The sequence below is a fragment of the Canis lupus genome, chromosome 14 (assembly GCF_003254725.2).
Source record: "Canis lupus dingo isolate Sandy chromosome 14, ASM325472v2, whole genome shotgun sequence".
NCBI lineage: Eukaryota > Metazoa > Chordata > Mammalia > Carnivora > Canidae > Canis > Canis lupus.
This window is the reverse complement of record NC_064256.1, coordinates 39,929,191-39,942,498: the sequence shown is the minus strand read 5'-3', so window position 1 is coordinate 39,942,498 and position 13,308 is coordinate 39,929,191. Positions and strand designations below refer to the sequence as shown.

Here is a 13,308-nt window from a genome sequence, read left to right as displayed (position 1 = left end):
CAGATTCTTGCTTAATTTTATTGTGCTGCTGAATGGCTTCTTGTATTATTTATTTTATAAATAATGAAAAAGATTTTTGATCTCTTTTTTTGAAAACTCCATATAAAATGAGTTCATAAAATATTAAATTAATTATTCTTACATTGCCTTCTCACATTAAGACAGGTTTTCATCAAATGTTTCTTTTAATACACATTTTCATTTTTCTGGATGTCACCTAAAAATACCCCACAATATGGAATAATATCATAATGTTTTGTATTAATTGAATTAGTAATAAAGTTGATTGTTTATCTCTTTGTAATTTTTAAAAACTCAGTAAAGTTTTGAAACTTGCTTTTAAAAGTGTAGTGTGTGTTTTCTCTGTTATAGCCAGTTGAGTGCATCTGCATTCTATAGACCTTATAAGGGTGATATATAGTTATAAATTAAGAATGTGTATCGATAAATTAGCCATGCATATTAATTCGTGGCACTCAAAGTTTCACGGAGACACAGAAATGAATAATGCCTTCTGCCACTGTATGATGATCAAACTGTGCAGTTCCATCTCTAAATACAATTGCTGAATGAAAATATGCTTCCTGCAACAGAGCACTCCACATTTTATGTTATCCAGATTATTCCCTTTGGAAACATAAATTGCTTTTATGAGGTATAAAATTATGTCTATTGCAGAACAGGGATAAGTCAAGTACATGCATAAGTGATAAACATTCTAACCACTGATTCAGAACAACACAATCTTTTTTTTTATATTCAGAACTTTGTACAATGTGTAGCAATAATAATCATATCCATTTTATGTTGAATTTTACATTTTGGCAAACATTTAATTTCTGTTTTTGGAGAAAGAGATTTCTTTCCCTCATATTCCCTATTTTTTTTAAAAGATGCACATTTCTCTTCAGTCACACTTATTATCTGAAACAGAACATTATTACCCTTCCTAACCTGGTCTTCAAAAGCATTGCTACTAGAAAATGTTTTATAATTGATGAAATAATATTTTCAGGCAAAACTGTGAATTATTATTTGAGTTGAACTATTTTTCAGATACATTACAATGATTTGTTTTGCTTCTCTTAGGTGTTGGTAGATAGACATGAGTATGTGTGTATATGTATACAACATACAGAGATAGAATATTTATACTTGAGAGGATATATATGCACACACACAAAATGTTCATGGAATGTATATACTCAGAGTTTTAAAAAAATAGCATAAATTTTGAAGTATAAGGGAGTACACTATGTACATTCTTAAAAAATATAATCTAAGAAATCCAATAATTAAATATCTATGAGAGCTAGTGTTTTGTTAGAAAAAGTGAATTGTTATAAATTATAATACATTTGCATAATTATTATATTTTCTTTATTACGAGTAAATAATTTATCATGTTTGTTTTCATAATCAAACATATAGGAAATACATCAATAGCATGAAAAAGATTTATTGTTAAAAGGTTACATTATCAGTATTTGAATATTATTTAATAACATATTTATGTATAGCATTAAATTTTTTGTTAAATATAGGTACATTTTCATTAGTGTTGGTATAAGCGATTCTTAAGCAGATTGAAAATTTAACTTTTTAGTATTATTAATTTTGGGTATAGAAAAAAATCCCATATATGATAGTTTACATTCTCTTCTAAGAATATTTTATTTTATTTTATTTTATTTATTTATTTATTTTTTCTAAGAATATTTTAAATTAATTTAAAAACTACCACTAGGACTTTTAATTTCCACTCTGAAATGTCATCTAGTCATATCACTTTCTCTCCTTTTAAAGTAGGTTTAGTATGTGTCCTCTTTCCCTTGCCGAATAAATTTTCCTTAATTATGGGACCTCAGTCTAATGATATATTAATTATAAAAAGATAATGCATTTAACAATAAGTATAACTAAATTAGCACAGGTCACCAAAAGGCCTTTTGTCAAATCAGATTGTTGTTTTGTCCTTTTGACTTTTACCTTATGGTAGGAACTAACAAAGTATCTGAACTTTGATGGATTATAAACTCTAAACATGATATGTATTTTTCATAATGCTAATGTAATTTTCAAGGTACTGAAAAGGTCAAACCTGCACATCTTTGTGTGCATTCTAAGTCTGTCTTTTCCTTTAATATTTCTTTTTCTCTGTTCCTCTGGTTCAAAAGTTCACTCAGTTCCCAAATGGCTACCTAATTTTCCAGTTATTCCCTCAAGCCATATGTGTTTTGGTTTCTTTATGGTTTATTAGGTACTGTAGGAAAGTAGCATAAGTTATATCTTCTAATGAAATTCAAGCACACTTCAGTGATGCTTCGACTTGATTGCTGGTAGCAATTAAATCACAGCCAAGGAGAATAATGCATAATCTCACAAGGTCCAGACACCCTATAGAAATTGAAAGGGGATGAAAACAGAAAACAAAAACAAAGTCTTCAAATCCTGCCAGACACACTGTTTCCAGCCTGCCTTTTTTTTTTTTTATTGGCCAACTGCCTGATTGATAGCAAAATCATAACTTGCTGCATGCTAACAGGCAGAGTTCACTTGTAGGTTATTGTGAGCTGATAAAGGGTTAGATGGAGTTTTGATTTTCGCATTGGACCTTGGTACACCAGATTAATGGAATTTCAATGAGAGACTAGAGTAGCCACAGCTTTGTCAGAGAAACAGATGGAGATTCTATAGTCATGTCTACTCATTAATACTAGTTGCCTGAAAGGTGTGCTGCTTCTCTATACAAAAGAGTTGATATAATTGATTTTTGAATGGTGCATCGAAAAAAAGTACCTTATTGATGACTGGAATTGCAACATAGATGGTGACAGATTTTTGTATAGTTTGTAGCATAAAAATATTGTAATTTTTTCTTCTCTCTCTTTGGAAACACTTTTTATTTCTTGAGGGGAAATACATTTTAAGACAATAGCAAAAAAAGGAGAGAGTGACATGCAAAATTAGCTTTTAAGAAAAACAGTAAGAGTCTATTTTATTTATGCACAATTGCATGACTGCTGTTAGTTTCATTTTGATGTTGGTAATATTTATAAAAAATTATAATTACTAGAAATTTCATTTTATTAACTTTGCACCTTATCTCTTTCTGGGAAATTTGAAACAAATCATAATGGTTTCCATACTAGATCGCTGTTAGAAGTTTTATTGTATTGTGTGACTGGATATATAGAAGTGGTAATATATATGGTACATGTCAGTAATCAGATAAAATTAGAGAAAATCAAACTCTGAACCTTAAAGAAGAATATCCCTTATTGTACATATGTTAGAATGCTGGCTTGGGCACTAAGTATTCTAACTTAGCTACCCTGCATCTCACTCACTAAGGTAAGAGATGCAGGGTAGCTTTTAGACACTTTATAGTGACTTGGGTTTCCATTTTTCTGTTCTGAAATCATTTTTCATTCATTTTTGCCATTTGTGAAAGAAGGCTTCTAACCATGTAGCATTGTGAAAAGTCCCTGAGGTGAGGTGAACAGATTCGATGAGCTAGAAGACATATATTGGCTCTACCCGTCGATGATAGGTCGAAGAATCCCAGTGGACATTTGTTACAAATCTGATTCAGTCCTAAACCATAATCACTTTGTGGATAAGAATCTGGAACCTCTAGGGTGTGAATATAGGAAGGCTAAAATGAAGCTAAAGATATAAAGCAGTCATTTATTGTCCTGGTATCTTCCTAACTAAAAATTCCCAAGTATAGGATACTGAAAACTGTAGGCATTGCAAGGACATAGCTTTTATATGAAAAAAATCTTGGTTTAGGAATGGAACTATTTTTTAAAGCTTAGGGATTAAGAAAAAAGGGCTAAGATGTCTTGATAATAACTTATAATAGTAAATAGTGATTTTTTTTCTTTTTTGGTATACTTTAAGAAAATCTAGTGTATGAAAATTTGGATTTATAAAACATAACAAACACTTATTCCAAAGGATTGCCTTAAAAAAGATGATCTCTGGGATGCCTGTAAATAATGAGCTCTCACAATGCATCTAAAACAAGCTTAGATTTAAATCCATCGATGTGCACACACATAAATTTAATGTGTAAATTTCTACACATTGCACACCAAATGTTTGAGGAATATATCATTTTGTGGAAAATTAGGTTTAGCACTAATCTGTTCTTGTAAAAGCCAAGCAATAGATGCTTTACTTTTCTCTGGATTCTGGTAGAATATGAAACAATGTTTAAAATCAGGAGAAAAAAGGTTCCTTCAATAACTTACCATTTAGGGTAATGGTTTTTCTACCATAGTATCACATAGTATGTGATTTTTGATACTTAAACTCCTATTTTAAAATTTTATTCTGAGAATTTAGACTAGTTTGAAGTTTGCATATATCTTTGTGTACATAGCATGCATTACTGTTGCACTTGAGGGTTTTTTATTTTTTTTTTTACTTTTTTTTTGTTATTTCAGTATACCAATTGCTAGCTTGTGTGTGTTATAGCAATATAAGAAAAGTGATTGCTCTAGTCCTTCTGTAATGTTATAACAAGTTTCAAGTACTTTGGTAGAGGTGAGGGGTTATAGTTTGGGGAAATAATTAAAAGTAGGAAACATTTTTAACATTTAAGATAATAGATTGTGTGATTGGAAATATAAAGTACACAGATGTGAAATATTTTCATGATATAAAGGTATATATGAGTAAATGAAAACATAATTATTGAGAATCTTCTTTCTAAGTTTTATGTGAGTGGGAAAATACATCAGAATAAAAACAGTGTATTCTTTTATACAACAGAATAAAATATAACAAAGTGGACTAGATAAGAAAGATCAGAAAGGTGATAATACTCAACATTATGAAAAAGTGATGCATCTTTAATACAGTAAATTAGCAGTTGTTTACACAGTCCATGAGGAAGTGCGCAAAATACCCTGACAGGGCAATGGGGAATTCAAAGATGACTAAGACAAAGTTCCTGTTTTCAAGAGACATGTAATTGAGATGGAAGGAGAAGACGGTCACCTAAAATGAGGTGGTAATTAGCAATCTAAGTTTCTATAAGGCAGAAATAGCAACCAGTATGTGTTACACTGTTCAGTTGATCTGGTCTGTACCTAGGCAAAAAACCAGGTTTCGTTGGTTTTCCTCTCTAATTTGTTGACTGAGTCAGTCATTATGTTTTGGCACTATAGTGAATAAGCCAAAGCATAAATTTGATGCCTATATTTCTGAGAGGTTGTGGAATAGATTGTGAAGGGGAGGGCAGAGCTTTAAGTGAGTTTTGCATGGTTTCTGAAATTTGCTGGAGAGAAAGTGGGGAAAGATGCTGAAAACATTTGGAACCGAAATCCAGGTCTTCATCAGTAACTGCATGTTGATAGGGGCAGTGCCTTAACTCAAGGGACTTTGGCCCCACTCCCAGACCTTCAGGGCTCAGTACCAGGCTGGTGGTACAGGTGTTTTTGGCTCCTTCAGAGCACTATATCTCATAAGACGTAGGCACGTAAAAGGCTTTTCTTTCTTGTTGTGTATATGTGGATTTGGCCTGCAGTCTTTTGAGTTTGGAGATATTGCAAAATATGGCTTCCTGTTTTCAGTTGTGTCTCCTGTTTGTAACCTGAGCTAAAGGGTGAATTTAGAGTTTAGAAATCAAAAAGCAAAGGTTCTTTAAGACAGTGGACTGACAGGGGCACCTGGCTGACTCACTCAGTAGAGCATACAACTCTTGGTCTTGGGGTTGTAAGTTCGAGCACCACATTGGGTATAGAGATAACTTAAAAATAATAATAATAAAAAAAGACAGTGGACTGATCAATTTGATTTCAGGGGCAGGCATGCCAACCTGCACAGGATTCTAAAGATTTTTTTTCTTAAGATTTTATTTATTTATTCATGAGAGACATAGAGGCAGAGACACAGGCAGTGGGAGAAGCAGGCTCCATGCAGGGAGCCCAATGCAGGACTCAATCCAGGGTCTCCAGGATCCTGCCCTGGGCTGAAGGCGGCGCTAAACCGCTGGGCCACTGGGGCTGCCCTCTGCACAGGATTCTAAAGGGAGCTTCCCACCTCTTCCTTCCTTAGAGGTGACTGTGCTGGTGGTCAGGGTAGCATCCTCAAGGAAGAAATAGATATTTATTGAGAAATTAGTCTGGGTCTGAACTAGATTCTTCCATGCATATTTCTTCCTTTAATTGGCTCAGAGCAACCTTGTAAGGGAGATATTTTCCCTATTTTGTGGTGGAAACGGAGGCTCAGTAACATTTAGGTCTGTTGACCAGAACATCCAACTCTTAAAATAGCAAACTTCAACTTCTCTGGTCCTTCTATGCCATGCTACTTAAAGAATTAGACTAGTTTTTTCTTCTAATTACAAGAGACATGCATATGGTTAAAAAAGAACAGAAGGATATTCAATTAAAGTAAAAGCCTTCTTGTTCACCCCACCCTAAACTGTCTATTCCCAAGTAGTCACTTGTTACAGTTTCTTCTGTAGTTACCATAATGAGTTTGGATACTGTACTGCAGTATAATATAGAAGTATACTCATTTGACCACCCTTAAGCCATGTCTGTTGATTCCCTTTATGATAGATGAATCTTCAAACCTCCTCTCCCACTTCTGCCTCCTGTTTTTTAATTTTTAGTTCTGGTTGTGTTTGCTCTTGACTTAAATAATGTTCTTATTCTGTAATGTGCCAACCTCCAATTGTACCTATTGACTCTTTGCTATAAAAAATGAGGAAATTTGTGCACCTAGCCTTTTTCCCATTTCTCACTCTTCAATTCCAATTTTCATAATTAAATTATTTTTGCATTGTTAAAGTCTATAACATTTGTATTTGATTCTCCTAGGTTGATTGTGCTTTGTCTACGAGTTAAGTTTTAAACATTGGTCCTTTTCCTTCCTGCTAATGGTCTTGCTCAAATGTCTGGAAGCCTTGGTCATTGCTTCACATTTATGAATGAAGGACCCAGTTCAAAGAGTATAGGTAGCGTATGTGGAGTTCCTTTGCTTTTGCATGTCTATTATACTGTAGGCCTTTTCCTTTGAATGGAATGTTGTGAGTAAAATGGGCAAGATTTGACTATAGGCAGCTTTGCTACAATGCTCTTAGAAGCAGAAAGGCAGACTGGGGTGGGGGGGTCCCACAGTTGTCAAAATAAGTAGGACAGGCTCAGGGGGAAGTAGAATGCTTTTATTTAATTCCTAGTGATAGATTTTTAAGCCTCTATCCTTTTTTGGTGTTGGGGTGTGGGCAATCTGGAATCTTAAGCTCTGCTCACTCAGCTTTAGTGTGAGCAGGAGCCTTCCTCAGGGAGCTAGCACACTTTGTTCAGAGACTAGAGTTCAGAGTCTGGACACAAATGCCTTAATTGCTGGCTGCTTTTGAGGACAGACCTACTGTTCTAGCTACTTTGATTACAGTGTCCTTCTTCACCATCCTGTAATTCTGCTTGTATTTCTGAGGCTCCTTTAGGGGAAACTAGCACTTACTTTCCTTGGTGTTCTCTTGAGCTCTGGTAGCTTTTGCTATGACTTCCCCACTTTAGTCTCATCTGCCTTCTGGTTGCTAGGAATTACTCAAAATTTTTGATCCACTGAAGATACTCTTTATTACCACGTTATTAGGGTATTATTCTTTAAAAACAAACAAAAAGAATTTCTGGGGGGGACTTTTAGGAGGAAAAGTTGGTGCCATCTGTGTTCCTTTTTTTTTTTATTTTTAAGATTTTATTTATTTATTCATGAGAGACAGAGAGAGAGAGGGGCAGAGACACAGGCAGAGAGAGAAGCAGGCTCCATGTAGGGAGCCTGACATGGGACTCCATCCTGGTTCCCCAGGATCAGGCCCTGGGCTGAAGGCAGCACTAAACAACTGGGCCACCCGAGGTGCCATTCTTTTCTAATAATATTAAGAGGCTGCCTTGTCCTAAAACATTTTCCCAATTGATCTGCTGGAATCATCCTTGGGGAAGAAGTATGCTCCTTGGCCACAGGACACCAGAAAGTGTCAGCCAAACCTTAGATATGCTCACTTAGAGCAAGTGCTAGCTTTCTAGAAGAACCTAGATGCTATAAGCAGTGGAAAAGAACTGTCCTTTTCCTTAAAAACGTTGTAGTCTTATTGTGGATGCAATACATATACATTTAATGTTTGGAAACTTTATCAACTTTGCAAATATAGAAATGTGTGGCATTGACACTAAATACTCTAGGAGGTCGGAAAAGGAAGAAGCTATTGTAGACTAGTCTCAATGAATATTTTAGGGGAAAAAATGGAGTTTGACTCAGAACTTTAACAAGGTAGAGTTTTAATTATTAAAGAATGGAGGGGATAATGCTTTCCAGATAAGGTGAGGAAGTGGAGACAATAGGCAACAGAGCTGGAAATGAGCGTCCTTTGAGGATCTGTGCAGAGACCAATATGGTTTAGAGAGATTGAAGAGGACTGGCGGTTGTGGATTGACAAGGGTAGCGCATAACAAGCATTGGCTCTCACCTCAGCTCCTAATTTGGTAACTGAGTTATTCTGGCTAAGGCACTACCTTTGTGAATTTGTTTGTTTCTTCACAGAGAATTCCATTATTTCAGGTAAGGGAGAACTTAATTATTGAGGACTTTAAATGGCATCATGAGTTGAGTCAATAAGCAAAATGAGTATCCATTTTAGACTTTTTGAGCAAGGGAATATTAATGGTGAAAAGTGTTTTAGGAGTATTTAATTAGTTGTGGTATATAGATGGGCTGAAGAGGATGGAAACCTGTAGTCTATGAGGTAAGACTATCCTCTTAAGCCAGATGTGAATTGAAGAAGGGGACCAGAAAGGATAGTGAAACTAGAAAAGAAATACATCTGAAGGAGAATGGACAGGACTTGGTAAGTGGATATGTGTAGAATTTTTTTTTTATTTTTTTATTTTTTTTAAATTTATGATAGTCACAGAGAGAGAAAGAGAGAGAGGCAGAGACATAGGCAGAGGGAGAAGCAGGCTCCATGCACCGGGAGCCCGACGTGGGATTCGATCCCGGGTCTCCAGGATCGCGCCCTGGGCCAAAGGCAGGCGCCAAACCGCTGCGCCACCCAGGGATCCCCAGATATGTGTAGAATTTTAAAAAGAGAGAAGCCAAAGATAATTACAAAATTCTAACTTGGATAGCTGGAAGAATCAACTGAAATATGAACATAGAGAGAACAAGTTGGGTGGAAGTTGCAAATGTTGATGAGTTTGGGTCTGAATAGTTGAGTTTGAGACAACAGTGAACATCCAGACTTCCTGGTAATTATCTAGATATATGGGAATAGAGCTTAAATGAGCCTTATCTTATTCTTCTCTTTCTAGTTTCATTCTTTTGGGGTCAGATATGGGATGAGATATACCCCAGTCACTTGAAAAATGAAGCACAGTAGTTGATACACTTTTTTTTTTTTTTTAAAGAATTTATTTGTCAGACACACACAGAACAAGCCAGTGGAGCAGCAGGCAGAAGGAGAGGGAGAAGCAGACTCCTTGCTAAGCAGGGAGCCTGATGTGGGGCTCGATCTCAGGACCCTGGGATCATCCAGGACCCTGAGATCATGACCTGAGCTGAAGGCAGATACTTAACTGACTGAGCCACCCAGATGCCCCAAAGCAAATAGTTGAGAACAGCTTCTGTGATCATACCATCTGGGTTAAAATACTGGGCTCTTCATTATTGATCTCTGTGACCTCCAGCAAAGTTGTTTGACCTTTTTGAGTTTCCTCAGCTAAGAAACTGAGAATAGTAACACCACCAATGTCCTAGGGCTGTCATGAGGATTAAATAGGATAAACATATACAGAGCTTAGAACACTTCCTGCCCATAGTAAGGACATATTAAATGCAAAGTTTTATTGACTTCCAGCCTATTTATCTAAGGATTGTGTTAGATAAATGCTTCTTTCTGTGTTTGACACAGCTATGTGCCTGAGGTGTTGTCTATCTTTTGTACTGTTTAACTCATAAGTTTCACAGGATTTTTCACTGGATTTTATAGGATTTGCAGTTGGAAGTTTTAGAGATTGATAATAGATGATCATTTTTTGAATTGAGTGTGTTGAAAACAGTTACTAGTTCAGTTTTCTATAATAAGTGGATCATTCCTTTGCTAGGAACCATTCAGTCTTTCTGTGCCTTAAGTTTTCTCTATTGAGCAAATAATGAGATTATGAGAAAAGAAATTTTACATTTGGGAAAATTCTGTGGATAAGCATCGGGAGCCCACAGAAGGAGTCACTCATTTTGTATATGAACTCAATAGTTACTAAAAAACTTGCAAACTTTTGAGAATATTTTAATAAATTTGAACTATATTAGAAGATTCATAAATCTATACCTGGAAAAAAACAGTGGGGAATAAAGTGGCCTGAAATTATTAGGGAACAAGGGTACCAGTCAGCGGTCTCATTTTCTTCATTTCAGAGTCAAATGGGATAAAGTTAAAGACTATAACAGGTCTAAATAGAAAGAATAGTACACACAACTCAGATGCAAGGCTGGAAAGCCATTAAAAGCAAATAAATGCTCGGTTAATAAATAGAACACAGAGTGGATAAAGGCAAAAATTGTTTTTTAAAAATTTTTACAAAGATTAAACATGGAATACAGCCTTTGGGATCTGCTTATCAAAGTATTTTTTCAAAATTAAGAGTTGTTATCAGGGTCCTTGCTTCAATGCTTCAGGGAAAATGGTATATACATGCTGTAGATTTAAAAATAATATAGGTACTATTAAAAAATGTCTCTGTAAGGAAGGTATATGAATCAACTTGAGTAAATTATTTTTTTGAAGGGCTTTTCTCCTACATATGAGTAATGCCTTGCAATACAGAATTGGGGGTGGGATTGAAGTAATTCCTTTATTAATCCTAAAATTATGGCTTTTGAGAAGATATACCATTATTACGTTAAAAGGGAAGACTCATTTTATGGAGTCCATCAACAAACAGTCTGGTTGTAGAGTCTAGGATTCTGAGAGTATTCTATTTTTTTTTTTTTTTTTTTTTTTACTTATTTATGATAGTCACAGAGAGAGAGAGAGAGAGGCAGAGACATAGGCAGAGGGAGAAGCAGGCTCCATGCACCGGGAGCCCAACGTGGGATTCGATCCCGGGTCTCCAGGATCGCGCCCTGGGCCAAAGACAGGCGCTAAACCGCTGCGCCACCCAGGGATCCCCGAGTATTCTATTTTTAAAGAAGTAATCCTATTGTAGATTAATATAACCATATAATTTACCCATTGAAATATAAAATTTAGTAGTTTTAAATAAATTCACAGAGCTGTGCAAGCAGCACTCCAATCAATTTTAGGGCATTTTCATTGTCACAGAAAAGAAACCCTATTCTGTGAGCAGATACTTCCCCTCTCTCCCTCATGCCCCATGGGCCTAAGCAACCATGACTGCTTTCTATCTTTATAGATTTTTGCCTAATCTGGACATTTTTATTTAAATGGAACCACAAAATATGTGGTCTTCTGTGTCTGGGTTCTTTTACTTAGTATAATGTTTTCGAAGTTCATCTGTATGGTAGCATATATCAATACTTCATTCCTCTTTATAGCCGGATAATGCTTCCGTGGTATGGATATCCAGTATTTTGTTTGTCCATTCATCAATTGACAGACTTTTGAGTTGTTTCTTTTTTGGCTATTATTAATAATGCTACTATGAACATGTGTGTATAAGTTTTTTATGTGAATGAATATGTTTTCATTTCTCCTGGGTATATACTTAGTGGAATTGTGGGTCCTATGGTAACTCTGTAAGTTTCACTTTTCAGGGTATTGTCAAACTGTTTACCAAAGTGCTATATTATTTTGTGTTCCCACCTGCAATGTGAGAAGGTTTCCATTTCTCCACATCCTCTTCAATACTTGTTATCGTCTGTTTTTGCTTTAGTCATCCTGGTGGGTGTTAGGTGGTGTCTCATGACAGTTTTGGTTTGCATTTCTCTCATGACTAATGATGTTGATCATCTTTTCATGTACATATTGGCCGTTTGTATATCTTCTTCAGAGAATGCCTACTCAAAGCCTTTTCTCATTTTCCAGTTAGTCTTTTTAAGAGTTCTTTATATATTCTAGCTACCGGTCTCTTATTTAGGTATATGATTTGTGAATATTTTCTCCGGTTCGGTGGGTTGTCAATTTCACTTTCTTGATGTGTCCTTTGAAGCACAAAAGGTTTTACTTTTGACGAAGTCTAATTTGTCTATTTTTTCTTTTGTTGCCTGTACTTTTGATATCATGTTTAAGAAGTTCTTACCTGACTAAAGATTCTTAAAGTGTTCTTAAGGCCAAATTATTTCTTAAAATGCTGAGTTCTTTTACTCTAAAGAGTTATGAGATTAATATAGTAGTTAAAACAAGGACATATTCTAGCTCATCTTTGATGCTATTGTTGGTGCATATTTAAAAAATTGTGCAAATAGCAAAAAGTAATTTTCTTGCCATGTCTTTCAGCTCAGTGAACTCTTGAATTCTGTAGCCTTTAGCATCCTTTTAAAAAAGGATTTTTTTTTGCCTATGATATCACTTCTCTCATTTCTTGCCATATGTATTTGTTGTATTATAAATATAAATATAAATGTCTAATCACATGAATCTTCTTTCATGTCACTTTCACTTCACTTTAACAAATTATTTCAGAGAACATGTGATCGAAGTACATATTTTGTTCATTTACTGGCTTTTTGTTGATTTTTCAATGTATAGTTAGTTATATGGGCAGGATCTAAAGGGTACTGGGATCATTGCTAGAAAAATTGTTACTATGGTTTCAAAAAGCAAGTTGATTTGTTTCTTTAAATTCATCTCTTCTTGTTTGTTAAGGATTCCTCCCCTGCTCCCCGCATGTGTCAGTCACCAAACTTAGCAGTCTTGCCAGACAAGGGAACTGAGACACAAGGAAGCTATGTGAATTATCCAAGGAGTGCTTGCTACTCAATGTGTGGTCTGCAGACTGGTCTGGATCTGTGATCTATTTGTTACTGGCAACAACATCAGTACAGAAGTTGAGAGTAAACACTTAGAAATGTTTATAGCATTTTTGACCTTCTGCATTATCCCCATACGTGGTCATGATTTTTTCCTATTAATTCACATTTATTATATATTTCAATTGTTTATTTATTTATTTATAACTACAGTATAATTTGTCATGTTTTGGGGAAAAAACTCTTCACCTCAGCTAGAAGCGTTGATCTAGAGTCAGAGAGATAATGAATTACAGTAGTCTCAGAACTCTTAACCTTTGATTTTTGGTTAATTTCTCAGGAGCCCTGTATCTTTTCCTGTAT

The 13,308-nt window shown here is 35.1% G+C and overlaps 1 protein-coding gene across 3 annotated transcripts in view; it reads left to right on the top strand.

Annotated features, from left to right (window-relative positions):
* Nucleotides 1-13,308, top strand: part of SKAP2 (src kinase associated phosphoprotein 2) — a 178,023-nt gene that overhangs the window by 19,143 nt on the left and 145,572 nt on the right. The gene's annotated exons all lie outside the window — the stretch shown is intronic.